The sequence below is a fragment of the Olea europaea genome, chromosome 5 (assembly GCF_002742605.1).
Source record: "Olea europaea var. sylvestris chromosome 5, O_europaea_v1, whole genome shotgun sequence".
In the NCBI taxonomy this organism is placed as follows: domain Eukaryota; kingdom Viridiplantae; phylum Streptophyta; class Magnoliopsida; order Lamiales; family Oleaceae; genus Olea; species Olea europaea.
This window is the reverse complement of record NC_036241.1, coordinates 13,857,847-13,869,696: the sequence shown is the minus strand read 5'-3', so window position 1 is coordinate 13,869,696 and position 11,850 is coordinate 13,857,847. Positions and strand designations below refer to the sequence as shown.

Sequence of the window (11,850 nt, the reverse complement as noted above, 5' to 3'; positions counted from 1 at the left end):
CCCCCACCCATCGGAGAAGGCTACGTGTGTCTAACGGTTTGTCCTAGTGTGTAAGAATATGACTTATCTAGACGTGAGAGATCTTGAAACTGTTGGCCACGTTAGAGGCACATTTTTCGGTGTCAGCAATAGTAGTATAGTGAGGATTTGAGGAGGCATGCTGGTGGTTATGATTTGAAGAACTAACAGTCAGGCCTAGCTTGACTCTTAAATTTGTACTACTTTATCTATGCATGTTCATAGATGGGGGTAAGCTACCTTTTATACCTATACCTTAGTTGAAGAAGGTTAAGTCTTAACCCCCTCCTAAAGTTTCCATTTGATGGCTATTATTTTTAAGAAATAATATTTTGAATAATGATTTTTTTGGCGTATGCGATGCCATCCTATATCTATTTAGATCAAGGTGGAGGAGTAGAGTGGGTTCGAGGGCTCCTTCCCTTTTTTGCTCCCCAAAGGGGCGTAAGCAATTCACTCGTTAGGGCTTGGGATAAAAAATTTTGATTTACATGTAAAATATTTTATTGTGTGAATGAAGTTAAAAATGAGTGTGCGAATTAAAGAATTTTGAAATAATGAATGCCAAATAAGGGCTAAATTTGTACCTTGTACTGCATGCTACTTTATTTACTTTGTTTTTAAATAGATCCTTTCGCATTTAACATTAGAATTGGAGCAAAAATATGGGTAAGATTGTATTAATTTATTTACAAATCATCTACTCGGCTTTTAATAATTGGACGAAATTTAATGGTATGTGATTGAAAAATTATGGATTCCATGAGTTGTAAGTTGAAAAATAACAAAACGATGAGTTTAAAGTAACAAGTCAAAGATGACTGTTAGAATTAACTTTAGCAATTCAATTTCAATTATGTTCTAATGTCAATATTATTAAAATCTTATTTACGTAAATATGGATGGTGTGGATTAGGGGTGTAAGCGGTCCGATTTTACCGATTTTTGACAGATTTTCAAACCAAACCGTTTAAATCGGTTTGAGAAAAACTCAAACTTAAACCAAACCATTTTAAACGGTTTGAAAAAAACTCAAACCTAAACCTAACAGTTTGGTCCGATTTTAAACCGCCGGTTTCGCTACATATTTTTTCCCGTCTACTTTTATGTCATTAATTCATTGAATTCAATACGTATTTATATCTTACCAGCAATAAATCTAAAACAAACTAAACCCCTATTTGAACCAAATTTTTGGAACAAAAAAATAAAAATTTGGACCATTATCCCACAAATCCAGCCTCCTTTGTTGACCTGCTGTTTCATGTGTGGGGTTTAGCCTCCTCTCCAATGATCAATTTTCTCGTTATGATGATATGGAAAACATGGCTCAAAGAGAGGCTAAATATATCTACTATAAATTTAAATACCAACTAAATCAAAGAAAAATTACAATAAACTAAAACATAGTTATTTTCATTTTTGTTCACCTTTTTTAGGCTAATGACGATATAATAACTTTATAATATAAGTCTACTAAATTAGATATAAGGCTCAAAAAATATAATGTTGTCCAATGAGATCTCGTGATCATCATATCTGAAAAAATGATACTGATTAGACAAAGAGAATAACCTACCACAATAATAAAGTAATTATTTATAATATTTAAATATAACAATTACACAAGTTTACGTTTGTATGATGTTATGAAACGCATTTAATTTCAGATTCTTACCTTAGTTTGTTTCAAAAAAATTATTGATCTGAAACTTTATTCGTAGCAAATATTATCACCGAATGTCTAGAATCTATTTGTCTTCGATTTGGTATAATAGACTACTATTCAACTTTGAAGATGCGTGAAAAATCTGAAAAAGAAGTGTGTGGTGCCGGTGACTCAAAACTGTTGAATGTCGGCTGTAGTTCATCTAAATTCTGAAGAGGAAAATGACTTTTGATAGATTATGCTAATCTTGAGATTATTATATATATAGGATTATTGGATGATGATGATGATGATGATAATAATAATAATAATATATCTGTATTAGAAAATTAGAAATTGACAAAAATACCCACGAATGAAACTATTGAATTTTACATATTTGGATGAATTTTAAAAAAAAAAAATTTATTTTTTCATTTTTTTATTTTTATATATTTTTTTGCCGGTCCGATTTGATTTTAAATCGCAATTAAAATTCTCAAACCTAAACCAAACTATTTTAAACCGGTTTGGTTTGGGTCAAAACCATTTCGTTGACCGGGTCCACGTGACACCAAACCAACGGTTTCTAAAATGCGGTTTCGATTCGATTTTCCGGTTTGGCGATTTTTGCTTACAGTCCTAGTGTGGATCATATAATAATATAAAAAAAAAAAAAAAAAGGAAAAACAGGCCAAAAATTTGAGCCTTCAGAGTCCACGTAAATTTTTATTTATTTTTTTAAATTTTGAAAAAGAAGTTTCAAAGATCTTAGGGGCTCCCCTGGTGTAGAGCATAATTTGATTTTTCTCCGACATTCAATTCCCATTTCACCGTAAATATGGATCTTCATGTAATTTGTAATCAAACCCAAATGAAGAATAGATTAACTAACATTGACATCATCAATCCATGCAGGTGAGACAAATTCCACCAATAAAAACCCATGATAACCACAACTAACGAACAATTACGGTGTATCTGATTGCATTTATTTTTCATGAAAAATATCAATTTTCCATCCAAATTCCTACTTTGAAATGTTTGATTACTGTTTTTTTCATTGAAAATATTTTCCGACTTTTAAAAATATACCTAATTTTTCTTTTTTTTGAAGGAAAACATATTTTTTGGTATAAGCGGATTTTTGTTTTCCTCAACACAAGGAAAACATTTGCTTTGGGGGTAAGTAGGTTTATTTTTTCCTCAAAACAAGGAAACTTTTTTCTTTTTTAGATGATATTTTCCACGCCAATCAAACACTATGCAGACCACAGTTTGACATCACTCTGGACTCAAAATGACAGTTTGGGATCCACAGAACAGTTATGTCAGAGATTTTATCTATCTTCTTAAACTACTTAATTTGAAAATGGGTAGAACACCATCTGAACCACTTACATCCCAGCAAGACAATAAAAGCATAAATAATGTTGCGGCAACAATTTCATAGTATCGTCTTAAACAACACAATAGACAGAAATCATTTGGGAACTCAACATATTTCAGTGTCAAACTTGAGAGATATCCCCATGCTGAATAGCTCCTGACACAGTAACTTTGCTCCATATGGCACATTTGCCTTGACTACATGTTCTGCCGACTCACAGAACCTACAATAAGGACCTCGGATTTTCCGCCCGCCAAGTACTGACCTTTGTATTACATTTGCCATATTTTTGCATTTTCCACATATGTGCATCTGCGAGGAATCACTAAGAGTGAAGAGGCGTTCATGCAGGTTGGCTGCTGCACCATGAGCTATCAAACAGTCGCGTTCCATTTCACCAAATTTGATTCCACCAAAACGCTTTCGGTCTGCCACCGGTTGACGAGTGAGAGGGTGGACTGGCCCTGTGTTCCTGAATTTCACCTTGTCTTCAGCCATATGCGTCAGGCGCTGGTAGAACGTGGGGCCCATAAAAATGAGGGAACGAACCATTTCACCAGTATGACCATTATAAACTCTCTCGTTTCCCCATCTTGAAAATCCAAGCCTGCCAGTCAGATGTACTCAGATTGTTTCTATGCTGACTAAACAAAATTCATGTCTAGCAAAATAAAGTTGCTCATTTTCGAGCTCATACCTATGAAGCTGATCGGTTACAGCCTCCATTGATGGAGTAGAAAATGGGGTGGCATATTTTAGTCCACCTCCAAGGGCGATCCCTTTGCCCAAGGCAGCCTCTAGAAGTTGACCAGGAGTCTGTCGGGACGGAAATGCATGAGGGTTTATCACAATGTCTGGAACTATCCCTTGAATGGTGAAAGGAAAGTTTTCTTGAGACTCCAGGAATACTAGGACACCCTTCTACCCATGCAGGCTTCAAAATTTGTCCCTAAGACATGGAACACGAACCTGCAGAGCCATACTTGCAAGCATAAATATCACAAGGATCTAACGCAAAATAATCCAATAACCAATTTGGTCCCGAGGTAAGGAATAACTAGTTACGCCAAAAAGATGCGGTCCATACCCCCAGAACCAAGTTGTAATACTGGTCATAGGAAAAGATCGAGTACGTCTCAAATTAACAATTATATCTCATTAAACAGGAGAAAGTAGCATTTAGCTCCTTCCAACCAAAAAATTGAAGGAAGATCACACGAGAAGTAGCACAAAACAGCTCAGATTAAGTTGTGAATTTTTCTAGTGACAGAGGTTTTGCACGATGGGAAGATAGAGGGAGGGGTAGGGCCAGAAAGGAGGGAAAATCCAATTGCTTGCTGAGAGTGCTTCTCAGCTTGATACAGAATCCTCCTGGCATGGTCATGATTTACAAAAGGGATAATTCCACAGCTTATCCCGACTAAGAAAGAACTATCAAGTTCACAGTGCGTATATTTCATAGGTGGATTCTCTTCCTTCGCGGTAAAGAGGTAGGAAATACCCCATGCAGTTTGACAATCTTCTTCCTCCTCAGGTCCAATGAGCTCAATAATTCCATTATCTAAAAGTGATTGAAACGAATATTCTCCTTTCAAATCTCTAATTTTCTTTAAATTCCGGACAACTAAAAGAGGACGGAGTATCCTTCCAGCATCTGTAAATATACGCACTTCTCCATGATGCTGGTCCCTTTTGATCTCAATCTACAAGGAAATCAAAAAATAAAAGATTTCAGACCACCAATAGAATGCAATACAGTAACACATATACAGGCCTGCATCCAAGTGGGCAGAGCATTAGAGTGTATGCAAGTGTGTGCTCAAACACACATACAGATTGCTTCTCAATGGAAAACATCACAAGTTGGTAGAACAGAGAATACAGTTACATCTAATCACATAGAACCCCAAATGAATGCTAATAAAATTTAGAACATTAGCAAGATACAATACCCTACCATGTCTAATATTTACTAAGATGGGAATTACAACATAACCAACAACTTCCAGTGGTACAAAAGCAGATGGCATAGCACATGTAAACTTCAAATTTCATGGAATTTTTAAGAGACGTAAACATCTCACCACAGTAGCATGATATAAATTGTTGAATTCTGCTACACTAACAGAAAATGGATGACATGCACTCTGACAGATCACTCACATTCCGGGTGGGGCCCACTTTTTTTGGAAAAATTTTATTCGCACAGGCCCCACACACATGTGAGAGTGTGTTCACATTTCTGTCACCGATTTTCTGTTGCAGTAGTTTAATTCTAAATTGTCTTCCATCAACACAATTTATATGACCCATTTTTTCAAGAAAGCATTTTTTCAATTCTCATTTTCAACCAAACATTCCTCCATAAAACAATAATACACGTATTTCAAAAACTTACTTTTTAGCGATACATTCTCCAAAAAATCACTATTCCATAATACATTTTTCCCCCAAAATGGGGATCAAACAGGGGCATAGAGTATTAAGTGACGTAATTCATGAAAAAACAAATACTGCAATCGCATTTGGGATTTCCAATATACAAAAAAGTGTGAAATATTTTTATTTTGTAGCTCTTGCTAGTAATGTAGTTTACTAAAATTTTTATCATTATCATTTTTTAACTAGATATTGCATCATAGTATCATACTACCTCTTAAGAGCTACCATAAACAATAAATGAGAGCAAGATAACCTGATGTGGCACTTCCATTTTGCGACGTTTGTGTCTGAGCTTTGCCACAAATGATGCAGAATCTCTACATATTCCAACCCAATCTCCATCCACGAAAATTTTGTGTTTATCATCAAGAGCAGTTGAAGAATCATCCACCAATTTTTCCAAACCGCAATCGTACAATTTATCAAGAATATGGTCCAAATTCAGTGTGTAAGTACTGACAAGACCCAAACTTGCCAGATTCTTAACCAGTCCACAATTTTCACCGTCTGGTGTAGTGAGAAAGCAAATCTTACCCCAGTGAGAAGGATGACTGTATCATCAAATTCAAAACGTTATTAGACACAAATAACACTATAATGCCAAACACAATATGCATTCATGACTCACATATATATATATACACACACACATATACATATAGGTCACTCAGACAAGCATGATATTGGTGCAGTTTTAGTCAACTCATTCAGCAAGGGTTTAGGACATCTAACTGACTGATACTTGAAGGAAAAATTATGTGGATATATCAGCATTTCACGTCCGTTACGAATTGTGCCAGCAGCAATTTCAAATACGACATTGCATTGGGGATGAGATATAAAAGGGATATATAACTCGATACTGTGAACAACACACACACACACACACACACACACACACATATACATATAGGTCACTCAGACAAGCATGATATTGGTGCAGTTTTAGTCAACTCATTCAGCAAGGGTTTAGGACATCTAAGAAAAATTATGTGGATATATCAGCATTTCACGTCCATTACGAATTGTGCCAGCAGCAATTTCAAATACGCCATTGCATTGGGGATGAGATATAAAAGGGATATATAACTCGATACTGTGAACAAAAGAAAGAATTTTAGAATTAAATCATTAGATAAACTTGGCCAGGTCCTTGATAGATAAACTAATAAAACAGATACTTTTAAAGATTTGTGAGTATATCTTAAAGCATTTTATGCTTCAGCTTTAGTCATTTCAATTCGAAAATCTCATAAAAGAAATATATTAACCAATATACATTTGGAAAATTGGGTGCTACATCCTTCAAAACTGTTCTCGAACAGATGCATACCTACACCCGAATAAAATATAATACAAACTCTAGAATAGGCCCTTGTTTGAGCCACATTATTGGAATGAAAATGCATTTTTAAATAATATATGGACGGGAAAAGTGTGGTTAAAAAATAAGGAAATGATTTAGATTTGCGTGTAATATTCTTTTATTAAAGAATGTGATTGAAATGATGTCAAATCACTGTTGAAGCATGTATTTTTTTTCAAATAATGTGGCTCAAACAAGGCGTAGATATTCCATAATTATTGATTTATTATAGCTAGGAGTTGATTAATTCATCTTCTGGAAGAACTATGGCCAGACTTTAAGACAAGAACAAGAAATGTTGAAAAGATGACCACTTATCAATTGAAAGTAAGTTGCAGCAAAGAGGCTGTATGGACAGAATCAGATTTTCAGAATTACATCATGAAACAAGATAAGTATTAACACCAATCACTTACGGGTATCTAGCATCTCCAACCCTCCCTGTGTATGAAACCTGCTGGCGTGTTTTCCTCATGTCTGCTGTTGTTTGCAGAGGATTTGTTCGCCTCAGAGTTGCCACCACACCAGAGATCCTCTCCATCCTCTTGAAAGGGTGTGACCATGCTCCAGTTGAAAATGCTCTAGATAGACCATTAGTTATGATTGAGGCATCCATGTAGTGTTCAATTGACTGCACTTCCCGATCACCATAAAGATCTCTTTGCATAGCCCTGACCATGCGCCTCTCAGCATGTTTAATGTGAACTCTCAACTCTCTCTCGAGCAATTCACCAGCCAACTCCAACCTCTTGTTCCTGAAATCATCTCTATTATCAGCTTTTCTGCGGCCTGTATAGCCTTCCAAAAGACATTTCACCATATAGGCCAAAAAGCGAGCCTTCTGTTGAAAACTTTTAAGATTGGGGAACAGGTAGTTGGTGATGCATTCTTCCATTGACTCTTTAGGTGGGAATTGGCAACTCTTTACTAGTTTCTCAACATGACGGATCGCCTTGTCCCCCTTACGAAACCCCTCACACTGTTTGTCAGCATCATGTATTGATGCAAGAAGTACGTTCACAATAGCACAATCTTCTGTGCCCAAACCAATCAAATTTACTATCTCTCGGTCATTTTGAGCACCCAGGGCAAAGAACAAAATCCAGATTGGAATTTCTGTCACTGAGAAGTACACAGTCATGAACTTTTCTCCTCCCATGAACTGCTCCACTTTCGGAACTAATTTCATATATACTCTTTTACGTTTCGAAACAGGTCGATATGCAATGGTCCACAGAGGATCATTGGACAACCACAATCTTTTCAGGCAAGTTTGTTCCTGAGCAATGAAGGTCTGCAATAAAGGTTGAAAGAAAATTAATCAATCATTTTCAATAATCATGTTTTATACAAGACCCATATGACTGAAAAGGGGAGAACCCTTCTGATTGGTTATAAACTAGGAGGCAGCTTTTATCTTCTACACAATAGGTGGATTTGAAGAAATGATAATAGGCTTATTGCATTAATCAAGAACGTTGCACCTAGATATATAAGCCTGGCCAAAGAATCAATCATCCAATATCTTCAAACTTTAAAAAACATTAAAAGTGTTATGCAAGGAAAAAAAAAAAAAAGGCCAGTCATATTATTGAATAAAGCAGGTTCTTCCCATTGGCAGGTAAAGAATAATAAGCCCCTGTTTGAGCCACATTTTTACTTCATTAAAATGAAAAATATGACCGTTATCCATCACATCAAGCCACCATTTTTTAATTTCTATCTCTGGTGTGGGACCCATAACGGCTCTATTTCTCATTCTCATTCTCATTATAATGTGGCTCAAATAGACTCTAAAATGTATTATACCCAGAAGAAGTCAAACCTAGCAGACATAGGATGAAATCTTCACCAAACACAGCGTAGTGTATCACATGATTGGTAATATCATTAATACCATCCATTTAAGTATTTCATTTGTTGTTTCTTCAGCATTTAAACTTCACTGATGGTCTGGACATGATCTCAACTTTAGAATTTGAAAACTCTCATCTGTTGAATCTCTCAGGATAATCCTCTTCCACATATGTTGTTTCATTAGCAAACATAGAACCCACAATCAAATCATATGTTATTGTACATTCAGAATACAATCAGATATAAAAGAGAGTATGTGTGTCACTATTGCTCAATCATTTAGATAAGGACACCTTTACAATCACAACCATAAATAATTTTACTTGACAAACATTAGCACATCATTCTCACCTTCTCTGCGCCCTTGATTATAAAATAACCTCCATGATCGAATTCACAATCCACTTTCTCGACCCCTTTCAGCCAACACAAGTCTGACTTCACCATTACAGGGAGTCGCCCAAAGATGATATCACTGTGATAATCATTTAGTACTTTATTCTCAACAAATTGTTCAACTCCAGTTTTGAACTTGTCACTTCTTGCAACATTTTTACTATAAACCTGAATAGTTCAAGGAAAAAAGAAAAAAATTTAAATGCCAAAGATTAAAACTAGAAAAGGGAAGGTGGCACACACGCACTCTGGGAGGATGCTGTTTATCATTAATAACGACTTAATGAACCTTCTAAAGTTTATTTAAAAAAATAAAATAAAAAATCAACAGATAGCAATCAGTACAAAACAAATAAGAGCTCTTTAGAACATTCATTCTAGCCCCATTCAAAGCACAAATTGAGTAAACTAATAGACAAACGAAAACTGGAATTGAAAACATGCAATTAGAAGAATAGAGAAAACAAATTTGTAATGAAGTTCATGCTGTAAGTGAATACTTTAAACAAAATCAAACAAGTTGACAAAATGATACTTTAAATGAAGCTAATGACCAGTAAAATTACTTGGACCAGAAATCTTGACAATTGAATAGTTATTATCAGGAAAAAAAGAATTTTGACCCAAAAATAAAATATAAAAAAAAAAAGAGAGAGAGAGAGAGAACTGTAGTACACCAGATATGAAAGTATTTGCATTCGGGGAAATGCACATCTTTAAAACAATTGCAGAGTATAATAAAAGCAGTTGGAACCAGATACGTGTGTATCTACATACTTGAAGATGGGTTTCAACTTTTATCCTAGATGAATAGGTCATATTCTGCAGACGGGCATGTCGAGGATACATTTCCAGAAACTCTTTACCACCATCAGCAGAAAACTTCTCGCCTGTCCAAAATGTTGGCTGCTCAAGTGTGACCTTCCCAAACTTGAGAGATGCATACCTCCAATCACCATCTCCCCTTTTTGATGGATCATAACCAGGCTCCACGACAATCTCACCAATAGAGTCGAACATTTGTTGAATACCATGTTTAATAAAATCATTATATGAGTTGATTTGGTGACTAATTAGGCCATACTGCTCAAAAAATGCTGTTGACGTCTTTTTACAGAAACCTTTCAGGAACTCTTTACCTAACTCTCGTAAACAGCTTTCGGCCTCACCATCCGAATCAGAATCATCAAAATACATATCATCATCATCAATATCCATTTTGGAGGGACCGTTTGAAAACTTCTCGCTGAGGCTACTAGGTCCAACATCTTCCATGGCATCCAAAGCACCCATCAGATCTGGAATCAACCAAAAATAAAAATAAAATAAAATAAATAACAATTAATCAGTGAAACTCTAAATTCTTTTTACTTAAGAGCCACTAAAACAATTTCATATCAACTCCACCATAACTCTTTTAAACCACTTTTCATTTAATCACTCTACAAGCAGATCCATGAAGAAAGTCCTCTTCAATGCATAATCTATTCCAAAGGCATTTGCTTATAAATACGTGGGCCATAAGATACTGAGTCCCATTTGAGAAAAGAAATTTTTTAGGAAAAGAACCTACTTTAGATGTTGATCTTTAAAATAGGTAAAAATAAGATGAAAATTTTCGAGAAAATCGAAGAATTGAAATGCACGAATTTGCAAATGCCTCCAAAGAATCAGACCCTTCCTCCTTCCAACACTGACCAGAAAAGTAAGAAAAGTCGGGAAATATATAGTTCTTCAATTTTTTTTCCTTCCAAATCAAAATTATGTTCGAGTTTTAGGCTTTATTTCTTTCCGTACTTTAATTGAAGCACTAATAATTGAAATCCAACGCATTAAAATTACCCACATGGAAATGGACTGGAGGAATGTGCATGCCCTAATTTACATTCCAAAAATAATTGGGTTTTTCACATCTCTATTGAGCGTGTGCCTTTGAGTGCCCTGGAGGTCTAAAACCCAAAACCCCAATTTTACAGCAAACGAGTCACATCCAAATCGTTTAAAAAATGCCCCCATAATTTCAAACTCCACTTTTGATCATGCTCCTCTTTTTCATGCTTTAGTACAGAAACGTGATCAAAAGAATCACTGAATCTTCCGACATTTTTTTTACAGAAAACCCCATTAAAGAACAAAAACCCCTAAAATGAGGAAGTGTTTAAAAACGACATGCATTTCAAATTTTCAACTCAAAACTTCATACACAAAATTAAAGTTAAACTTTCGGCGACGACCCATGAATATTAAACAAAACACATACGCCAAGGGTTAAACACAAAAAATAAAGACAAAATCAAACAGCTTTTATAAAAAATTAAATTACAGAGGGATACTTACATAAACTTTTCCTTTGATCTATAATTGAATTTTTTTGGAATTTTTTTTTGCATAAACGTCTTACCTTTTCACTCTCTTAACAGACTGGGTGAGTGAGAGAGATGAAGGAAAAGAATACGAAAAGGCACTGTATATATTACAGAGGAAAATACAGAGTTAATTGTTTCAATGATTAATGATCTTAGGTCCATATTTTTAATTGGCCAATGAACTTTAAAATCTTTAGTTTTGGCCAATGAATTTTGATCATTGAACTTAAGTCCATGTTCTTCAATTGAGCTTAGATCAATGTCTTCAATTGCTCACTTAGGTCTATGTTTTAGATTGCTCAATGAAATTTTAAATATTGAGTTTTGATCACTGAACTTTGAAATATGTCTACGTTATTTATTAGCA

At 35.0% G+C, this 11,850-nt stretch overlaps 1 pseudogene; it reads right to left on the bottom strand.

Moving 5' to 3' along the window:
• Nucleotides 1-3,011: 3,011 nt before the first annotated feature.
• On the bottom strand, nt 3,012-11,611 carry LOC111394732 (annotated as a pseudogene).
• Nucleotides 11,612-11,850: the final 239 nt, after the last annotated feature.